The following is a 23,304-nucleotide window of genomic DNA, read 5'->3' as shown; positions in this document are numbered from 1 at the left end:
AGCAATATTCTAGAATGCACCTCAGTATTTGTCTTTAGTGTTCTATGACTTCATATCCACATAGCCTCAGCTACCTACACTCAAATCAATGCTTTGACTTTTGATCAATTTAGAAAGTAAATCAGAGCAGAAAAATGCTATTTGACTCGGGTAATAGTCACAGTGTGACTCCAGAATTTCATGACCTGCACAGCTTCCACTTTGGTTTTAACTTAAAGGGAGCTTTAACACAAAAAAGCTCCAGATGTGCTCTGTTCCACCTACTTGAAGTGATACCACAGCTAGTATCAACAGAGAAGCTTAACCTAAATTCCTCCCAGTTTAAAGAAATTTGAGTGTCAATACCTTGCTTTTAATAGGAACTTTCTGCTCTATGGGACCCAAATCAACCAAATCCTTGAAGTAGAATTACCTTTGCCTCCCTTGCCTTCCTGAAGTGAATCCATCAAATGATACTTAATTTTTATTCCCTACAGGCATGTTTTACTAGAATAATAAAAACCCCATGGAAAGACAAAACAAAACAAGCCCCAAAACCACAAAACCAACCAAAAACCTCTTAAAATACAAAAGTCTAAATGGCTGGGTGAAACTTGAGATGCTTGTAAATAAATCTATCCCTGTTCCCTGTTCTTAGACTAAAGTGACCTTTCTTCTAGCTCTCCTTTTCGGTGTAATAACTTTAGTGAGTTTTCACCTTGACAGGCTACAGAGATGGGCTGACAGGAGCCTCATGAAGCTTAACAAAAGGGAAGTGGAAAGCTCTGCACCTTGGGAGAAACAAACCCATCCCAAGTAAATGCTGGGGGATACCCAGATGGAGAACAGCTTGGTAGAAAAGAATCTGAAGGTGCTGGTAGATAACAATCTGATCCTGAGCCAGCAATGTGTCCTTGTAGCCAAGAGGGATAATGGTATCCTGGGCCACCTTAGGAGGAGTATATATTCTTCCAACAATGTCTTAACGTGAGAATGGAAACAGCAGATCCTTTTCTCTGCATATTTACATGCCAGTTACACAGATAAAATCATTACAAAATTTCAAAGAATATAGAACTAGCATAATTATCATCACTTCATCAAAATAGTGTAAATTACACTACTACAATAAACCAATATTTACAGTATTTCAGTGCAGCATGAGCCAAAGCAAGCCTCACTTCCAGCAGTGGGAGATGTAGATTTAATATTTAGTCTTTTTCTCCTGAGGGAAATGTCAACTTTCCTGCCTTAATTCTCTTTGGCACGAAACATTCACTGGAAGTACACCTGGTTCAACAGAGAATGTTACAATTAAATACTGAATTCTGCTCTAAAATAAGCACCTCAATTTAAATACTGAATGTCTCTTCATATTATTTGTATCATTTTTAATTATAATAGTACATGCAATTACTAGTATGCAGTACTTTTCAGCTTCAGAATCCCACAGCCAAAATTAGATCATAATAAAATATTTCTTTGGAACTTTTTTTAATTTCAATAAAAGGTTCTCTTTCACTCCTTTTTAATGTGAATGTTCATTTTAAATGCATCCAATTTAAACACTATAGCACTTTGACAGTGCATTACAATAAAACATAAAACTGACAGAATTAATTAATGAACAGTAATTACTGTAATTTACAGTAATTCTGTCTGACAGCATCTAATTACCAACAGAGCATCCCTATGAATATAAAGGTAAGCATTTTATTGCTTCTCATTTTTTAATGGGGAAATTGAGGCAAAAATGTTAATTAAGCTCAGAATACTGAAAAATTAAATGTCCAGAATTTAGTCTGGTATGTATCTGTGGTAGATTTAAAGCTACTTTTTTTTATCAGAATGGCTCATTAGTCTCTAGATTTTCCTATTGCTTCAACATATTTTCAGAAAGAAAACAGTCTGATTGGGAGGGGTAAGAAAATTTTCCAAATGACATATTTTTCTGAGGTTTTAATTTCTCAAAAGTGGACAAATCCCAAACATCTAAATGGAACAGTTAGATTTTAGATTAGCTTGGACAGATAATTTATGAGGATAGTTAGCATAGCAAGTTTCAGGCTTTTTTAAGAGGTTTTTCCTCTTCTCAAAACCTCCTCAGGTCCTTTTCTGTGGTGCCTATCTCCAGCATCTCATTCCCCAGTCTCTATGGAATCCAGGACTGCCCTTTTCCAGGCACAGAATCCAGCACTTGCCTTTGTTAGATTTCATCTGGTTGGTGATTGCACAACTCTAAATTGTTGAGGTCTCTCTGCAGGGCCTCTCTGCCTTTGAGGGAGTCAACAGCTCCTCTCAATTTACTGTCATCAGCAAACTTACTTGATATACCCTTGAGTTCTCTCTCTCTGCAAGCTGTTTATGAAGGTATTGAAGAGCACAGGAATGAGGCTGAAGCCCCGTAGAACCTCACTGGTGTCAGTTCACCAGTCCAATGTCATCACATTCACTATAACCCTTTATGTCCAACCCATGAACCAGTTGCTCACCCATCGCACAATGTGTTTATCCAGCTGTTGTGTGCTGGACAATTTGTTCAGAAGGACCCTGTGAGGGTGAAAAGCTCTACTGAAATTAAAAAAAAAAATTGCTTAAGAGTCCTACCTTAAATCTCATGTTTTGCATTGTAAAAGTGTATCAACAGAAGAATAAAACAACTTTGAACTAATTCAAAATGCTTAACTGGATACGGAAAATGGCAACAGAATCCCTTCGTGATCCCATTTTCCCAGACAATGGGGAAGTTTCCATTGTATTTAGGAGCTAAATATGCAAGTATATGAGTGTGTGTAAGAACCAAGATCAGGTAGTTTATGGTTATATGTTCTTTGTCTGCCCATTTGTTGTAATTTGTGGAAAAAAGCACAGTACAACTGAATGAGATATTCAGCTGTTGTACTACGTGTGTAATCAACCCACTAATCTTCTTTTCCTCTTCATTAGAATGTTAGCTTATCCTTTCTTGTCACTGGTTCATCTTTCTGTCCCAGAATCATTTCCCATTATAATGGGAGAATTTCCCATATAATACCACATTATCCCATACTTGTATCAATACTACCCTGCCACTGAGTTATTGGCAATATGAAGTACATTACATTGACAGAAAGTTGTATTGGTATGTGTCCATAAAGTTACATATACGTTTTTGAACATGTGACAAAATATGTTTCTCACAGACATATTCCTTGGACACAGAAATGTCAAAGAGAGAAGGAATTCTAAGGTTTGCATTTCCCCACCCAGGTAGTTTTGCTGCCTGTGATGGTACACATGCCTACACCGCAGGTCAAGGCTGCAGCCAGGCTTCTCCTCAGTTCTCTGTTTACAGAGCTGTGCCTTTATCTGTTCTTTAAAAATACCAGAATGCAATGCAGTAAAAGTGCATTAAACAAACATGTTGGAAATACAAGCTTAGACATAAATACTTCTGAAAAGAAGACATAAATACTTCTAAAATGGAAAATGAATGGTTTTAAAAGCAACACTATATTTCATCATGCTATGAAAATTGAACCTGTCCTCTTGGAGTTCACTGTTTCTTGGTTTCTGTTAACACATGAATCTGGTTACTTTAACCAACAGCTGGAAAAAATTAATCACCTAGAGCAAGACCCATGAGGCTGCACTGAAGTCCTGCATGTACCATTGCACACTGCTGAATTCATATATGCCATAAATAGCAAAACCGCCAGTATTTTTCTTAAAGGTATGGAAAATTTGCAAGAATTTTCAGAAGTTCAAGAGTGCAAATATTTCTTCTAACATTTCCAAATAGTAAAGCCTATAAAGTCACCTTGTTTTTTTTTTTGTTTTTTTTTTGTCTTCCTCAGAAAAGGGTAGGAAGGCAATATAGAAAGCTCACTTTCCATTTTCCAGTACACGGGTAGTGCACAAACACACAGCATCAGCCCCAAGTTCTCTCTGACACTAAAGAGAGAAAACTAAGCACAAGGAAAGATAGCAGTCTCAATGGTGTCTAGGTTTGGGTATAAAAGACATATTCCAAACTTTCTCATTGGCTTTGTAACATTTACAGTTTAATCAGAGGTAATTATTAGATTACTTATAGTCTCTCCTGCGTCTTTTTCCCCTTTTGCTTCACTAGCAGATGTATCACTTACACACGCTCATATTCACACAGGTCTGTCTAGGAAACTGCTGACATTCTTACTATTCACACTGTTTGCACTATGATAATGTAACTGAACATATAAATAAAACAATGACAAAAAATGACATCAGCATTTGGTGTGAATTATCCACTCACCTGCATGAACCTTCAGTGCAACCTCTTTCTTAGTGAAGTGTAAATTCTGCAGGATTTCCTTTTCATATGAAAAAGAAGCAACCATTCTGGGCCTCTTTTGTAGCATCAGCCACCCCAACGTGAACAGAGTACAAATGGACATCATTGTGACCGTAATGCTCAGAAGAGCCAGCTCTAGTGCTTCTTCTTTCTTCTGCTATTGCTACCTTCACCAAGCAGCAGAATAAAAACTGACTTGAATTTTATCACGTTTAATTGAAGATACTGAAGATATTGTCAGAATTGTGGGCAATACAGTCACCTAAGAAAAGACTGATAAAGCAATCTGAAAGTCATGATTAGGCTGCTTACACACCACAGGTATAATATTTTGTGAAATAGGTACTTGGCTGTCAGCAGCCTAACTACTTAACAGTGCATGTTTGATGGGGAGCCCTATCAGACCCTGTATAAATAAGCAACAAAAGGAGACACCTCTGAAAAGTTTAACAGCTGCTGCAAATTACAGTGTTCTCTTGTATTACAGTATTATTCCCTATTTTATCTATGCAGAAGGTCACTGCATTTCATGGGGGAATCTAATAGTCCAAAATCTAATTTCAATCTGATTAAGAACAAGAAAATTCACATACTGAAATGCTCATTTAAGAGGGACATATTTATTGGATGTGAAAGCCCTGGAGCAGTTTGCATAGAAATTCTAGGTTAAAAGGTCAGCTCCTGAAATGCTGTAGTCTCCAAAGCTCAGATTTCCATACTGACAATTTACCAGTATAATTTATTAGAGATATTTTGGCCAAATTGGACAATTTCTATGAAGAATTCCTGTTTAAATATTTACTATATTCCAATGAAATACAGAGATTTTTCTTTTCTTTCTGACTTTTTCCTGCATTCCTGAGTTCTTCAATTTCTCCAAACAATGCTTCCATCACTCAGGAACCACTTCACTGCTTAAGGACAAAGCAGGCTGCCTGGAATGCCATAAAACATTAAAACAAAGCAAGCTTGGTAGTGAGAAGCAATATATTCTATTAGCCCTGCTGATCAACTTATCTAGCCAAACTAGCAGAATCAAAACCTTTTTTTGGGACAATACAGGACCACAAAAAAATACTCATTTGAATTCAACTTGGATTCACAGTAGGATTTCACTGTACCATTCTGCAAAGAGGTAGCAGCCTTGGAATGCAGTTCATGCAGACTTGCATTAGCTTCATACTGTGGCAGCTGCAAAAGAGCTGCAGTGTAAATAAAGCTCAGGGTTTTCTTTTTCTCACAATTGCAAGGATCGATTTTAAATCAAGACTACCTGTAAAATCAAGAACTTGAAAGCAAAGAACCAGTGTAAAATGAATTCTAAGGCCTTCAGAAATCAACACTTTTCTTTTTATGTGTTTTTATAGGTTTTATAGAGTAACACAGCATACAGCTTTAAAGAATTTTGTGAAAATGTGTTTCACACTGATACAAAAGAGCTGCATAACAAAATACAACACTCATTGCTCAAATAACAGACATTTCCTCCAGTGAGGGGTAGAGTAGATATAATGTGGGGCATCCCATGACTTTTATCTGGTAACTGTCAATTTAAGTAAAAACATAAGGAATAAAGAAAAAAAAAATCCTTGCTAAAGCACAATGCTTCAAGCCTGCATTTTAGATGTAATTTCCCTAACTTTTTTATCCCCAGCAATCCATCAATATAATATGACACTTCAAAGCTAGACTCTAATCTTTCAAATTAGTATTTTAAAAAGATTGCAAGTGTTTTTGTTTGACTCCTGGGAAATGCTTTTTATTTTAATGAATAGAAGGCAGACCTCATGATATGTGTTCATAATTTTATTGGTGCATTGCTGATATTGCTTTCTTGACTTAAGAAAACCAAGATAGTAGAATTGCAGTTAGTTTATGTCTCTTATCACATACTGACTATCAGTAAACTTCAGATATGGTTTCTCTGGATTAAAATCTACCACTAGTCATGTCCCAATAGCTGTGTTCATAAGAATTTATTTTATTAAATTACAATTCAATTGGAAGCATTCTTAGAAGCATTATCAACCTCTGGGATAGAAAATATGAAGTACAACAGTGTTCACAAAACAGGCCACAGAAATTTTATCATTTTCATATTTATGCTTGCTACATAAAATATTTTGAAAGAAGGAAATATATATTTGTTAGAAAACAATTAACAGAGAGCATGAAAAATTCTTTATTCTGTGTTTTGTGGCAAGATTTGCACTAAGATGAATTTTGACAAGACTAGAGTTTCAAACTTTCCTGATAAAAGAAGTATTTGAACCCAGCTAAAGCAGTATCCTTGGGAGCAGTCAGAGGCTGTGCCTATTAAAAAAAAGCTAGAAAGAATCAAAGGATAAAGGTTGCAGAGTAAGATGGTGCTGAGAACCCAGCATTAACCAAATACGGATTTGTGGGGTTTACCCAGGACTAGATTTACCCTGCCTCAATGTTCATAACAATTACACTAGTTGCCATCAGACAAAATATCTTCTTGCTGAGTTTCATCCAGAAAGAATTTAGCTTGCAAGATCTCAGAGAGGTCTGCAATGAAATGTAAAACATGGGAAATGGGCATCACTGGGAGATTTGTTCTGAAATTGCTTTAATCCACCGTGCATCTTATCTGTGATTTTTGGATGCAAATACCTGAAGAATATCTTAATCATTTGACCCTTGCCTGTATTCATTGATAGGAGGAAAAATCCATGGGAGGTGTAAGTCTTCTAAACACACAGGAAGACTTTAAAATGCCTTTTAACTCCAGTGTGTGAGAATGAGAGACCTCACCTGTCTCTACCTGTTCCCCTCTGGCATTTCTGACAGCAAGGCAGCTAAGTCTCATAGAGTACAATTGGTAGATATTTTTATTATACCACAATGCCCTACAAACTAAGGAATTGTGCTTTCTCTTTTGAAATCAATTCAAAACTTCAAAAGCTCTGTGATGAAGACTCTGAATCTGTGTTACTTAAATCACTGCTTCAATTCCTATCAGGTGAAAGGTGGGTGAGGACTGCTACTGCTTTATTTTGAAGTCCTGATATTTTGGGCTCATTCACTATTGAGATGAGATTATTGTGTAGCTAGGAAATGTTATAGCTTTAAATAACCGACCATGATTAATTTCTTTTCTACTCTTGGTTCATTAGTTGCAGCCATATCTTTTCCCTCTAAAAGTCCCTTTAAATGGTTTCTAATTTGTTGGTAGAGTTTCACCACTAACTGGGAGGGAAAGAGGAAAGATTTTCACACCTTCAATTGAGTGCTACATCAGCTTGTCTTAGCAAATGGCCAAAAATAAATCAATTGTAGTTTGCTCTACCTAAAGAGACAAATCATTCTAATCAAAGTGGTGATTTAACAGACTACAAGCTAGTGAGTTGCTTGGTTTGTTTTTTCTTTCATTAGACAAACTAAAGATTTTGTTCCTTTTAATCTTTATTCATTATGTGACAGAATCCTATGTGGCACTAGACTAAATACCAACTTACTCCTTACTTGCTTAGTAAGTTCTTGTTTAACAAAAACTAGAATACTGCTCATTGGTCTTACAAGCCTTCTAATCAATGCAACAGCTTAGTGCAAAAAAAACCCCCAAACCCATCATGCTTTTTTATTTAGAAATAAAGAAAGACAGAATAGACAGGACCACTCTAAAGAAGTGACATTTAGTGAAGTTCCACAGTAGTTCTAAGAAATTCCCCAAATACATGCATTTGTTTTTCTATCAATATTGAAATAAAATAAATAGGTAGCTGACATTTTTTGATAAACAAATATTCTGAATCTTTTCATTCACCACTTTTAAATCTTTATGCTATCATTCAAGTTAAATTAAAACAGTGAGAAATTTCCAGTACAAATTTATACAAGGTCATTGTGAAGGAGATGATGCTTTCCTATTGGAAATGAGTTTATTATGTATATGTTAGCTTTTGTATGGACTGCCATTATTTGATTAGGATTAGATTATGCTTGATTACTACTTAGAATGTCCTTACCAAAAATTGTTTCTTTGCAATTTTTAAATTGATTGTCTGCATCTTAATTGTATTTGTAACAGCTTAAAGAATAACTAAGATTATATAGTATATAAAGTAAATATGTGATACAGCCTCAATAATTTTCAAAGATAATACATTTGAAGGTTGGAAGGATGCTTCTTCACACAAGCTGAGGTTGCTGGATAATTTAAGATCTTTTGTGAAAACAGGTGAAACACCTTTATCCGAAAATGAAGATATTCTAGTGTGGATAACTGACAAATCTACAAAGACATTTACTAATCACCATCAGTCTTCTGTGATAGCTATTAATAATACAAGTTCATAATTAACAAATTTTTAATTTTATAATAGTAAAAGCATAATGACATGCCAAGCTTACTATTAATGATATAAGGATCCATCACAAAAATAAAATTAACTCCTTTTTCCTGGAATTTATGAACATTTTCCAAAGCAGCAAACAGATTTCCTCCTTTTTTGGTCTATTTTTGATAATGAGCCTAATCCCTTTCAAGACAAAACCAAAATGTCTGATTAGTTAAGTGAGTAAAGGATTTTACTCAGAAAGTAAATAACAGACAAATCTGCAATGTCTTCAAATTTCACACCTGAAATGAGATTCACTGCTGTCTCATCCCAGTCTTCAATATGAGAGTACACTATTGTTATTAGATACAACAAAGTCCTGTTTCAAGCTATTGTCTGTTACATCATTTGGACAATGTATGCTTAAAAAATAAAGACAAAAAGTAATTCATGTTCTGAAACCACAAACACTAAAGGAAAGAAGTTCAAAGAAACAGCAATAATGTGAAAACTTAATGGATCACATTTCCTGGAAAAACCACTCTGGGGCAGTTTTCTTCTAAAATGATTTCAGCCCATTTCTTTGTGTTTCACAACTTCTATTGAAATATGATAAGAATGACAAATAAGTAAAAAAAATAATGTCTCTAATATCAGAAAGACAACAGTAACAAGAAGATTTTAAACTGTATTTATGTACAAGTAACAAATGTTTTAACTTGAGCCTCTAATCTGCAAAACTTACGTTTGTCCATTCTGGTAGTGTCACTAACGCCAGTGAGATCACAAATGTTTTCAAAACTAGAGACTAGAACCTTGTCTATACCAGAAGACACTTTTGCTTATAAATATACTTGTATACAATCAATTTTTTAATCATTGTTCCTGTTATATCACTCTTTTACCCATCTAGCACCCAGTACAAGCTGGGCTGCTCTGACTGGCATAAATTTTATCAGTGAAATCAGCCATGCACATACAACTTTGTCTGCAGTGTCAGCTGAAAAATAGAAAGCATAGCCCTAACTAACTCAATTATACTGGAAAATAACAAGTACATTTGGACTTATTTCTACTTGTTTAATGTTGTACAAATATTTACAAATGACAATATATATATCCCCAGAGGGGAAAAAAAAACAAAACAAAAACCAAAACAAAATAGAAAAAAAAAAAGAGAAAGAGAGAAAATAAAATATTTTTGAAGGTAAATTGAAAACGAGTGAATCTGTGGAATAATTCTGGCCTCTCACTGTGTCTAACTATAACACTAAAGAAACTGCTAATAGTTCAAAAACAGACTGAGGAGGTAAAGAGCTAGCAGCAGGAGGTAGCTGCAGTAGAGGCAGTATTAGTTTCAGTGTAATCTAGACTTTCCAGCTCCACAATATATCCTAAACCCTCTATCTGATTATAGAATTCAGAAAGATAACAGAAATGAGGAGTTCTTCAAACAGCAAAGTAAAATTCCTCTTTAAGTAAATCCAACCAGCACTGAACAGAAATATACATAGGATATATTTTAAATTTTCCTCTGTATCATATCTTTTAAAAGGTAAACAAACCTCAGCCTGTTTCAGCCTCCTCCCCAAGTTTTCCTCCCACAGTGTGGGATTCTGTCTGAGGTGTTATCTGAGAATATTTAAGCTATCTGAGAATGAGAAATATGTTATGTCTGAACAACTAATTTCCTCTCCCTTAAAAAGACTTTGGTTCTGTTCTGTTTTTCTGGTGGTACTAATAAATGGCTAGTGAAATTGGTTCAGAAAAAAAAATACACTGCAATTCAAAGCAAATTTAAATATGCCAAATTACAATACCCAATGTAAGAGCTCTAGATATATATGAATTATTCCATAATTTACAATTTTATTAAAATATTTTTATAACAAAAATTTGATTATAAAATATTGAATATTTTTGCTTAAGTGCCTAGGGCTGATGGGGTCAGGAAAGGTTCTAAATAATATTTCAAATGTATCTAAGGGTGAAATTAGGAAAACTGAAAAAAAAACCCCAAAAAACAAAGCAAAACAATTTTGTCTGAATTAAGAAAGAAAAATGTCCTTGGTTTGTTTCTGGGAAATTTCTAATAGTTCTGTACTCCTAAATAGGCAGGTGATAATGGGTTCAGATGTAATAACTCTCTGAGATGTTCTTCAGGGGAAAAAAAAAATAAGCAAATAAAGAAACAAAAATTAACCTACAAAATTATTTAGAAAATTAAATAGTTTGGCAGGTAAATTCTCTAAACATGCTTCCTTTCCTTCATGAGCTCCCTACATATCAATAATCTCTGAGTAGAGCAGAGCTCTTTTTTGCCACAGGACAGCAGCTTCATTATAAAGGAGAATTTTCCTCACAGTTTGCTGTTGTTACTGAAATCTAAAAGAGAGAAAAGTGGCACAAGGTAGTGGAATAAATCAGCATAGGAAGAATTAAGATGGGCAACAGAGACCAGGTGGATATGTAATCACAGCAGGATATTGCCTCGCAAAACTCAAGAACCTTTCTACTGGCAGATAACCTGGAACAACTGAAAAATGTGTCATGTATTTCCAGGGGCTGATACAAATAACCTAAGACTGTCACCAGTTACTTTGTATCAGAGATTGATTAAATGATTTGCAATATCTAGGAAGCTTGTCCTACTAGCAGAAAAATCATCCTGTATCCTTTTTCACTGCCTTTGCCTTGAGGGTACTCTTCCCCTATCCAACCCACCTGAAATCTCTTGCTTTTCATCAAATCCCTAACACAGAAAAGTTGTGGCATAGACCCCATGGGTTCTTCCATAATCTTTAACTCATATGAAGACCACGTTCTTTTTATAGACCATGCCTTTTACAGAAAGCAGGGAAGAGGTTTGTGGGAAAGGTAATGGGTAATGGCAGCCATCATCACTTAAAGGATGTGCTCATTACCTTTCTTGACATTAGAATATTTGATTCATAAGCCTGCATTTCATATTGCTTTAAGGTCTCTGAAAATCTTTAATGAAAACAAGATTTGGACATTTTTAGTAGCTTACCTTCATTCAAAATGGAAGGGTCTCAGTTGACTTCTATACTCATGCATTCTGAAATGCATGATGGTTTTGGGAACTCCACATGGTTAGTGTCACAGCACAACAGTTATGAAAATTATTTCAAAGCTTTGCTTTTGGTCTCTGAAAGAACCTTAATCAAGTAAACATAATTACTAACTAATAAAAATACTGGTATTTTTCCCCCCCAAAAATATTATTACATATATCAGTGATTAGAAATAATAAATCACCTTCTGTTTTTCTCCAGCTTTTGCAAGTAATCCTAAATGTGACTGTCATCTTAATTAAACTGATCCATCTGTGGCTTTCACTCAAAGTATAAACTATAACCTGCTTTTGATCTAGTTTAAAAATATATTAATTCATCTCAAAATAAGACAGTTTTCATCTCAATAGCATCATCACAAGATCAGTTGTGGACAATGATGCTTAGAAATGATGGAAAGATCTGCCTGAGTGTGCATGCCAGTGGACTCAGGCAGGCCATTCCTAACACCTTGGGAAGACACACCAGCATCATGCCTGTGATGTGAGCATCCCTTCACAATGAATCAGCAGCCACAACAAGGCAGCAGCTCTTCTCCAGGTACACACCACAGCAAGGCTTCCTCCACAGCTGATGACCAAGTGGCCACCAGTCAAAGCCAGGAAATCCGTGGTTATTACACACCAAACTGAGCAGAACATCAAGGAAAATAATCACAGTCTTAAATCATGATAAAATAAGTGCAAATTTGATGGGACAAGCATTTTTTCTCACCATACCCTTCAAAAATAAGAGAAGTGAAAAATTAAAAATAGGGGCAAGCTTTGGATCAGGTGCAGAGGACCTGGGGAGAGTCACCAAAGAAGGGGGAGAGAAGCAAGAAGTGTAAAGGAAATTAGAGAGGAATAAGAGCAGTGGCTGATGGGGAGTGACCAAGAGGACATTGCTTAAATTCATGTATGGGCAACTCAAGGGAGGGAGGACAAACAAAGCAAATGTCATCTTCCTGAAAGGCTTTTCTAACTGAATGTTAGGGCTGTGACATAAGGAAAAGATATAAAGAAACTCATGCCTTGAAATAATGCAAAAAAGTTGGAGAGCGAGAGGTAGAAGGAATGTGTTCATGACAAGTATTCTTACATGGTATTTGGGAAACTAGAGAGCACTGGTATTTTCCCTTTTTTTTTTCTTTAAATCTTCAGCATGGCATGCTGAAAGTGACCTACATCACTCTCCATACAGTACATCAAATAACCCATTACTTAACAAATCAGTGAAGCACCTCTACTAAATGAAAGGGACCTATAGCTTTAATCCCACTTCGATTAACTTTGTTCTTCTCAGAAGGCAGACCTTAATTTATATCAATTTGCAGTAATCTTTACAAGAACATTCTACTTCACTTACACATGCTGTTTGACAGAAAAATGAATTTCTCAGGCATGTGGATACCCTATGATGGTTCCAATAAAAATTGCCTCTAGTAACAGTGAAAAAGCTGAACACTTTCTGTCTGCTTAAATGATTTCTTTGGTTAGACAGATGATAAGGTTTAATGATGTATGTTGTGAATTCTCTCCACTAACAAATACATGTAGCACTTTGATCAGTGGAAAGACCTCAAGGACATTTGGTACAGTCATTTAAAGTTTCCTGTACATCTCTGTAGAAAGGCATTTTGTTACTGTATTCCATTATACTAATATACATCTCCATAAAATAAGTTAAATATTTCTAAAGGTCATCAAAACAGCATGTTATTTTGCCAATAGGGAAATACAGGCAAGGAATATTTCAGGATAATGCTTTACAAGTGGAAGAAATTAAAGGTAATCACTTAATTGTATAATTAGGCATTATACTTATTTTAGGTGCCCCCAATTTTTCTAGAGCCCACACTAATTGATTATTTTTCAGAAGTCTTATATGAGTGCAATTTCTCAGGGTAGTCAAAGACCAGGTCTTCAAAGACAGTCAAGCATGTCTCTCTTATGCATTTCCTTAAGTATACTGAGATTTAGAAGCTGAAGCAGAAATAGAAGGTATCATTTGTGTGTGCACTTTTGCAGAGTTAAGTCTAAATCTGTAACAAGAAGATGCCAATGGGATGCTCAGAAGTCCTGTTAAATTATTCCCTAATCCCTTAATGATCTGAAGCCACAGAGAAGTCACATTTTTTGCTGAATAACAAGCATGCAACAAATTCTTGATATGCCAAAAATGTCTGGTGCTCAGACGCCAGGAGATCAGCCAGTTCATTTCTTTTGCACCTCAAAAGTTATCACATTCTAGGAAGTATATGTAAAAATAGATGCTGGAATAGTGTTGGCAGCAGGAACAGACTACCTGTGAACTTGTTTGTTAGCACATACACAACAGCCAATGACTCCACAAGAGGAAGAGTCAAAAAAAAAAAAAAAAAAAAAAAAAAAGTAGGATGCCTGTTTTCAAGTTCGTGCGCTAACATGAAGCAGAGCTTGAATCTAGATTGTGAATGCCTTGGCATTCAAGCTGTAAGACAGGCACCATCTCTGGAGACTTCTTTATCCAAATAATTATTAAAAAACTGATTGCCAAGTGGAATATCTGCAGGAGAAAGGACTGGGACAGTCTTTCACCGATAGAAATGCTCTCTGAAAACTGAGAAATTTCCTGAAGCCTCAGAGATTCAGGTTTGAAATGTTGCTTCACCTGTGGCAGAACAGTATTACAAAACATATGTTTGGCCATCAGTGGGATGCTAAAGCAACAAGAGGGCTTCAATAAACTATGCATATGAGGGAATGGTTGCTAATTTTCAAATTACCAGGACTAATGACTGTCTTAAAAAACAACAGACATCAAGTATCCCAACAAGTATGAACAGAACTAGACACCTCACAACAACCCATATTTAGGTAGAATTAGATCTGACTTTAAGTCCAGGCAAAATTTTGATATGAGTCAAGACTTCTCTTCAGGAGGTCACTCACAGGTATCTAGTGCTTTCTGAAATACCATTAGGTCCCCTAACCTCCAGCTGGAGATTCAAAAAGGCAAGTTTTCTGTCAAAACTGGAGGCCTCAGATTAACGTTTTTGACATTGTAGAGCAACTCAGGCTTGTTAGGTGGCTACTGGGAGATAACTGAGTAGAGCCTTTTGTTCATGCAATACAAATAGTTTAGAGAGTTATTCATCTGACCAAATAAAGACATTTATTTTATACTGAATGTCTCTCTAGATTTTTTTGACTACAGAATAGGCATGAAGATACCAACATTTAGATAGGTTTATAAGAATATTGAACATTGCAAAATCTAGCTTCTGTGGCAAATTTATCCATGATATTATTTGTCTCATCACAAAATGGTTGCCAAAAGAAATCAAATAAATTAAATTGTTTCACAAAACTGGAAAATCTCACTTCTGGATTGCAGTTCTGTGGTTGGCATAAACTCTTAGAGATATTAGTGAAAATAATAGTAGGGAAGGGTTTTCTGAATGGTCTTTCTCACAAACAGTTAAGTAAAACATACTCTCATAAAAGTCAGCTTAGAATTTAGGATTTCTAGCTAAAGAAAGAGATGCCAGTCCTGAAATTCTTTTATTATATCATTTTAGATTATTTCCCACTGTGTCACACTGTGAGTCCATGAATAATTAATGTGTCAGCAACAAATCCAAACATATGGATTTGTATGTTTTGTGTTGGTCTTTGTTAAAAGGATAACATTCTGTACAAACACAAACAAACCCTGTTGCCCTTCATTCTTCCCTCCCTCCGGGATTAGCATTGTACCAAGAGTAAAGGCAGACAGTTTACAAAGCTTTTTGCTGTTTAAATACATAGATGTCTAAGTAAATGCTATAATTTTGCAGTAAAGTTTTATTTATACATAACCTTTTATTGATTTGTGGCCAATTAATTAAGCAGTGGGTATCTAAGTTTGGATAAAACATTGCTAGCGCAAATATGGATTTTGATGTGGATGTACTGTTTTGGTTGGTTGGTTTTGGTTGTTTTTTATTTTAAATCCCTCTATTTCCTACATAGTTCAAGAAGAGGCATCTCACTGAGTCTATATCAGTTCAAGAAATGGCAATTAATTGCATTTCTAATTTGTTGTTCAAGGTATTATTAGTTAAACCTTGAGATAAATTTGCAAGAAAGGTAGTAGGTACCATAATGCTCATACCAAAGTGATGATATTTTATCAAGGCAATTAAAGACAGGAGTATAAATTGGCTTGGATGATATTCAGGAACCAGGAAGAAGTAATTTTCAAAACTAAAAAGAAAAAAATGAGCAATCATAAACAAACAAAAAGACAAGAAAGTGACAGCTTTTGAGCACAGTTTTCACATGTGAAGTCCACTCAGGGGCTCAAATGTATTTGTAGTCAAAATAGAGATGCACCCAAGCAAATCATAGCTTTCCTGAGGAGAAAAGGAGGGGGTGGCAGGAGTACCATGTGTTTAAAATTAGAAACTCTTCTCAAAGCTGATGATTACAGTTAAATATAAATGAGGGAATCCAGTCCATGACTGTCAAACAGAAACAGCTTCATAGCCCTAAGGAGCTTTCTAAAAACCATCTGAGTTCTAGTCTGCTACAAGAAAGGTGATCAGTCACGCATCCCACAATCGTACAGGGGAAAAAATACTTAATAAGAGTCGTAAGATATTTGACCCAAAAGATTTGATCTAATATTCTTTATATAATATAAAATTATCGTGCATGACTTCATCAGAAGTCCCTGAGGAGCTATTGCATAGTCACTGCTACTCTGTTTTGTTAACTGCCCATTTTTTCCTCAAATGAACCTTGTTGAAGATGCCTACTCATTTCAGCTTTCAGAAGGTCATTTCTGATTTAAAAATCATGGATGAAATAAAAAAAACACTGATATTTTTTGTCTATGATTTACTCATTTCCCTGATCACTCGTTATTTTTCTTCACTCACTCTCTTTTCCCTTTTGGCTCATACTCATTTTGTGCATGGATGCCTGAGGTGAAAAAACCCCAACTCATAGATGCTTATCCTCTTTTAACAAGTTAATGAAGAAATAATAATCCAGGATGAAGCTATATTGGAAACAGAGTCTTTTTCTTTATCTGACAGATACAATCAGCCTGTCTTCTAATCAACAGCAAGATATCTAGCTAGAAGTTCTGCCAACAGTATTTCTTTTATTCAATGGATAGTTATTCAATCAATATGAAATGCATCTCAGACGAGAAGGGAGCAAAAATTATTTATCTTAAGTGGTCTGAAAAAAACTGAGCAAACAATAGAAAAAAAAGCCAGGAAGTATATAGGCATGTTTCCCTGCTTGTTTGCATGTTTTTCCTCTGGTAATACATTCTCCAGTATAAATGAGTTCATGACCAATGCCTGAGATTCAAATTTATTCTCCTACAAACCTACAGGAAATTACAAGTTATTCCTCTTGCAACTAAAATATCTGCACTGCCATGGATTTATTTCATATTACACTCTTAATTAACTCATGTGTACATAAAATTTGAAGATGAAAAATGTATTTCCTAATACAAGCAGGCATGGTTTTCAATGTCTCACTTATTTTTCTCTCAGATATGTTAGAGCACATAAAAAATCTGAGGGCTGCCTGAAATACTATGCATTCTAAAACCAAGTGTTTCTACAAGTAAGTTTTAAAGTCATGAAATGCTACTAAAATCTCTGTTGTACAGTTATTTACCTACAAGAATTCTTACTGGAAGTGACAGACCAAACAATGGCTAAAAAAAGGACTAGATATTAATTACTTCTACCAACTCTTACAGCATATGATGTCTGGCATTTTTTTGTGTGTGGTTTTTCGGTGTGTTTTTTGTTGTTGTTGGTTTTTTTTGTTTTTTTTTTTTTGTTTGTTTGTTTGTTTGTTTTGTTTTTGTTTCTTAAAGACTGAACCCCTAAGAAAGCAGAGAAAGCCTTATATATGATATCCCATGAGGTTTCTGAAAGACAAGAAACTGAGAAGGACTTTTTTTTCCTCAGACCTTCTGTAGTCACTATAATCATAATTGATCTTTAGGTACTTATTTTTCAGGCAGAAGTGATTTTTTTCACGCTATTGCTGACCCTTTAAAATTGCTAAAAGGTTTCCCCTTGTTTCCAGATTTTAATGGTTTTTAAAAATTCAGTTTCAGTTTAAACTGTCAGAGCTCATTCTCAGTCCAAAAGTAATTCGAAAAAAACCCAGAAATGTCTTCCTCACACTCACTAATTTGACATGACAAGAGACAGTAATTGGGAGGGGTGAAAACACATAATTAGCAGAGCTTTATAATGAAGAAACCACAGCACATTATGTGCAAATCACTTATACCATACAGCATCTCCCACAACCCCTCAGAATCAGCCTGGCTAATAAGAGGTTCTATCCTGATTTAAAAACACATATATAATGCACCTATCCTATTTTATTTCCAGGAAAGAAAAACAACAAACCAAACCAAAACCAAAACCATAAACAAAAAACAAACCCAAACTGTTATAAACAAGAGGCATCAACTTGATACTCTGCTTGGCTGACAGGAGAAGAACTTATTTCACCCATCAGTAGAGACTAGAATGCAGGAAATAAAAAAATACAATGCAAAAAATAAAACAGTGACTGAAATTTCACATCTGGACATGCTCAGTAATGATCTGCTAAGAATTTGGCAGAGCATAATGAAGAACCATCTTCTTAGTGACCTCACTGAACATTTTTTCTGCCCAGTTTGGCAGGCACATCTGCTCCTGAAACAATTTTCATGAGGCAAATTTTAATTGAGACACTGAAACACAGAGCCATGGTCTACAAAAACGAAATAAACCAACACTTCTTTTGCATCAGGCACAGGGAAAACTGCAACTCAGAAAATAATGTTAAAATATTTCCATGCTTTGTTGTTTTACATGATTTTTCTCTTTCCCTTTCTATTTCTGTATTAATCTTTTTTTTCCCCCTCCAACAATATTTTCATTACAGCATGCATAGACACACATCATGCCCTAGTAACATGCTCTGAAGAGGGACCTCATTGCAGTCTTCAACATCCTCATGAGGGGAAGAGGAAGGGCAAGTACCAATCTTTTCACTCTTGTGACCAGTGAAAGGACCCAAGGAAACAGCATGAAACTAAACCTTGGAGGCAGTTTAGGTTAGATTTTAGTTTTCCATCCAGAGGGTAGTTCCAGAGCAGTAGAACAGGTTCCCCAGGGCAGTGGTCACAACATCAGCCTGACAGAGCTCAAGAAGCATTTGGACAATGCTCTGAGGCATATAAGGTGTGATTCTTGGGGTGTCCTGTACAGGGCCATGAGTTGGATTTGGTGATCCTGACAGGTCCCTTCCGACTCAGCTTATTCAGTGATTTTTCCAAAGTGAATGAAATTCAGCAGTCAAGTTACCCAGCAACAGAATAGCATTAGTAAAAAGTTGAAATTTCACTCCAGCTCCAACCAGTTGTCTCAGTAAAAGGATAATTTCATCCCCAATTAAGGAAAGTTACCTCTGACATTAAGTGAGACCTGGACAGGATGGAAAGCTGGGTGGAGAAGAACCTGTGGAAGCTCAGCAAAGGCAAATGTAGGATCCTGAATGCAGGGAAGAATAACCCCACACTCCAGAACAGTGTTGACCTTCTGGAAAGCCATTCTGTGGAGAGAGACTTGGGAGTCCTGGTGACAAGTTGTCCGTGAAGGAAGGCCAGTGGTATCCCAAGGTGTTTTAGGGAGAGCATTGACAGAGGGTCATGGAAAGTGATCCTGCCCCTCTGCTCAGCCCTGGTGTGACCACACTGGAGCACTGTGTCCAGTTCTGGGCTGCTCATTTCAAGAAGGACAAGAAACTATTGGAGACAGTCCAGTGGAGTGCAACAAAAATGATTAAGGAACTGGAGTATCTCTCTTATGAGAAAAGGCTGAGAGTGTTTGGCTTGTTTATCCCAGGGAAGAGATGACAGAGGAAATCCTGCCCATGCACACAAACATGTTAAGTGCAGCTGTCAAGAGAATGGGACCAAGCTCTTTTCATTGGTGCACAGTGAAAGGACAAGTGGCAGAGGGCAAAAACTGAAACACACGAAGTTCCATCTGAATATGAGGAAAAATTGCTTTTTTTTTGAGAGTGGCAGAGCACTGGAACAAGCTGCCTAAAGAGGTTTCTGAATCTCTTTCCCTGGAGATACTCACAACCTGCCTGGACAAAATCCTATGCTACCAGTGCTAGGTGAACCTGCTTTACCAGGGACATTGGACTAGAGGACCTCAAGGAATCCTTTCTAACCCAAACCATTCTGTCCTTTTGTGATTCTCTGGTGATTTAATTGTGAAATAAGCAAAACTATTTCCATTCTCTCATATCTGTTAAAAAAATCCCAAACCACAAAGAAAATAAAAATATAAAAACAACTACATTAAAATAAATGTTCAGTTAACATTTTCTTTAAATCTAAATGCTGATATGAAGATTCCTGCCCCCCAGGTCACACTGTACTTCCAACATAAATGTGAATGGTTTTGATCTTTAATTAAAATCTGAATCCTGTAAGCTATTTTTAGGACTATATACATATTTTTGTGTGTATACACACACACACACAGATCATGCTGTCCATTAGGTTCATAATCACAAAGTTTCCACATCACTGTCAGTGATCAGCACTAGTGCAAGATGACAAACTGGTAGCCACATACAGTTTATGAGCAATTCACATCTGGTTCCCATGCTGGGACTGCAGTATGGGGCCAGTCTGTTGACATGAAGATTTTGGCATAATCCAAATTCTCTGTCAGAGAAAGTGAAGCAGCCAGGTTGTGCGAGCAGTACTGCAGTCCACTCCAGTACTGAGCTGGACACCTAAACCTGTCCTATGCCACAGCACAAATCAGGAGCACTTTAACAGGCCACTTGAGGGCTGCTTTCAGAGTAAGCCTCCAAAGATGCCCCACTAAGCACACAGCCCTCCAAATCCTGCCCACATGGAGATGCTGGCTCATGCATGGAAATGTGGCTCACGCAGCCACCAAGGCTAGCCAGCTGAATCCATCCTGCAGCTGAGCTGGTTGACATCAAACATTGGTCTGAAGCTCAGGGAGACCCCTTGTCAGCTCTGTCAATACATGGTGACCCACAGCAATGGCCTGAGCTCTGGAGATCTACAAATAGTCTACATTTGTACATCTCAAATGGCTTACGAATTAGCAGAAGAATTTCTTTAATAATGAAAGTATTTTTCACTGGATGTACACAGAATTTGTTTACCAACAAGCAAAACTTGGAAATACATTGTAGAAAAAAGGCAGGAAAAACCCCCACAATTGTGAAATGGGATTGTATTAATGTTTTGCTGCTTCTAATTCCATTCATAGTTGTTCAATTTTACCAGAGTATTGAAGTGCTTAAAAATGTTTTCATGCTTTGTGTACTGTATCTTTTCCAGGCATATCTATAAAGTTCTCCTTAAAATGTGCTTATACACCTAGAAAAGAAGCCACCTATTTTTCATTTGGCTTTATTTAAGTATCCTGACAATTCACTGAAAATATTGCAATACAGTACTGGCTGCAGTCGCATTAGAAATAGGAAATCGAGTCAAGAACACATGCAGGTAATACACAGTGTTTTCTAAATACAGAGATCAGGCCAAAAGCCAGCACAGTGTAAAATGGGAAAGCATCCAAAAGAGAGCTTTATGCTGTTCTCAGGCATAAATATTTATCAACCAGTGCAAGAGAATGTCACATTCCTCCTCAAGCAAAGAATTTGCTCAGAAAGCATTCCAGAAGAGACAGAAGGGAGAGAGAATGAAGAAGAAGAAAAATAAAAAACCGTAAAAAATGTTGCCTTTATGATGTCAAGCTGGGTTATAGCATAGAGCCCCAAATAAGAAGCTGAACTAATCACTGTTTCTTTTGTTGTCAGGGAGAAAGAAGCCTGTTCCAGAACACCAGCCATCTCCATGACTGGCCAACACTGAGTGTAGCACAATCAAAATGGCAAACAAACATTATGCCATGTGAAACCTGAAGATAATTTAGAGGTTGATGTATGTGCTAAATGAAGAAAAGTAGTCTGTGAGTATGCACTACACTCATCTAATTAACGCATCACACACCTTTTCTAGCTTACATTTACTTTCCTCTCAGAGAAACACAATCAGCTTGCTTAGTTTCCTAATGAGTATAATAGACAATCATGTAAAGCAGACTATCACTTGGTAAATATGTAATGGAGAACTGCAGGCAGTCTATTAGATGTAAACTTGCTTAATTCTTTAATTATGTGTCTTTGATCAAAAGCAGCTCACTTGGAAAGATTTTTTAAAAAGCAAAGTAATGAGCACTCACCTTTCATGAACACTATTGACTGTTAGGCCAACTTGATCTAACCGTGGTTTCACTGCTTGTATGTCAAGAACACCACTAAAATTGAGATAATAAATGTTACTTACAGCTATTAAAGCTTTTCTTCCAGAGACACAGACCTGTTAGAGCTGTTCTGCATTTTTAGCTTTTCTTTCCATCTCTGTCAAGTATCTCTGAGAATTTTTAAAAGAGCTAATTGAGGCCATTTATTTTTTTTTCTTCTTTGTCCTCATCCCCTTTCGTTTCCTAATTAACCTCAAAATCTCTGTTGAAGATCTATTTCCTATTAGTTTCAACATCTTATGCTGTCCCTTGGGCTTCATCTTTTGGCAACCCTTAGTCAAGACACAATCTCTTCAAGACTCTCCTACTTGCTGCCTATTTATCCCATGTGGCTATTTCCTTCTCATCTCCTTGACAGATTCACGGAATTCCAAGGTTGGAAGAGACCTCCAAGATCGAGTCTAACCCAGCCCTAACTCCTCAACTAAACCATGGCACTGAGTGCAACATCCAGTCTTTTTTAAAACATATCCAGGGATGGTGATTCCAACACCTCCCTGGGAAGACCATTTCAGTACTTTACCACCCTTTCTGTAAAAAACTTCTTCCTAATATCCAAGCTATATTTCCCTTGGTGAAATTTAAGACTTCCTACCTGGTACCTCAAATAATTTCCTCTGTTCATGTCTGGTGCCATTTTGTAAAGGCACAAAAGAGTTGCAAACCAAGTTACTATCATATGCTTTTTAGATTTTACAATCATGATAATTTATAATCAGCCTGAAGGTGGTGTAACAACAGGAAAAGTTTCAGAAACTGCTGCTCCAACCTTTTGGCGATAAGAGTCCATAAGTTTCTGTCATCTTTGACTGGCCAAGGCTCCGGCCCACACTGTCAGAGATTGGCAATGAAATCACTTGCCACATAACAAAGACAAAGAATTGGCTATGCAGAAAAGACTTGGAGCCCTGTCTGAAACATGTCATGGTTAGTAGGGTCTAGGATGGAGTAAAAACTCCTTTCAAAGCAGTAAAACTGGAAATTAAATTACCTAGATTTTTTCAATAGAGAATTGTAACTATCTATCAACATATCTTAGGTAAATTTCCACAAGCATGGGATTCTTATCATGAGAGAATAAACACACTACATGTTCGTTACTAGTTCTTTTGTATAGTGAAGTATTAGCAAATTTATGACTGATATGGAAGACAAGGCTCATTCACGCTGTCTACTTCAATCTAACTGTATTGGGAAAAAATAATAAAATCTGCTAAAAGATTAGGTGGAATCTAAAAGAGAAGGTTG

The 23,304-nt window shown here is 36.3% G+C and overlaps 1 protein-coding gene across 11 annotated transcripts in view; it reads right to left on the bottom strand.

The window, feature by feature from the left end:
- The window catches only part of TAFA5 (TAFA chemokine like family member 5), a 473,208-nt gene that overhangs the window by 167,722 nt on the left and 282,182 nt on the right, over positions 1-23,304 (bottom strand). The window lies entirely within an intron of this gene.

Source organism: Cyanistes caeruleus, chromosome 4 (genome assembly GCF_971803275.1).
Source record: "Cyanistes caeruleus chromosome 4, bCyaCae1.hap1.1, whole genome shotgun sequence".
In the NCBI taxonomy this organism is placed as follows: domain Eukaryota; kingdom Metazoa; phylum Chordata; class Aves; order Passeriformes; family Paridae; genus Cyanistes; species Cyanistes caeruleus.
The sequence above is the reverse complement of the archived record's forward strand: the minus strand, read 5'-3'. Positions and strand labels throughout refer to the sequence as shown.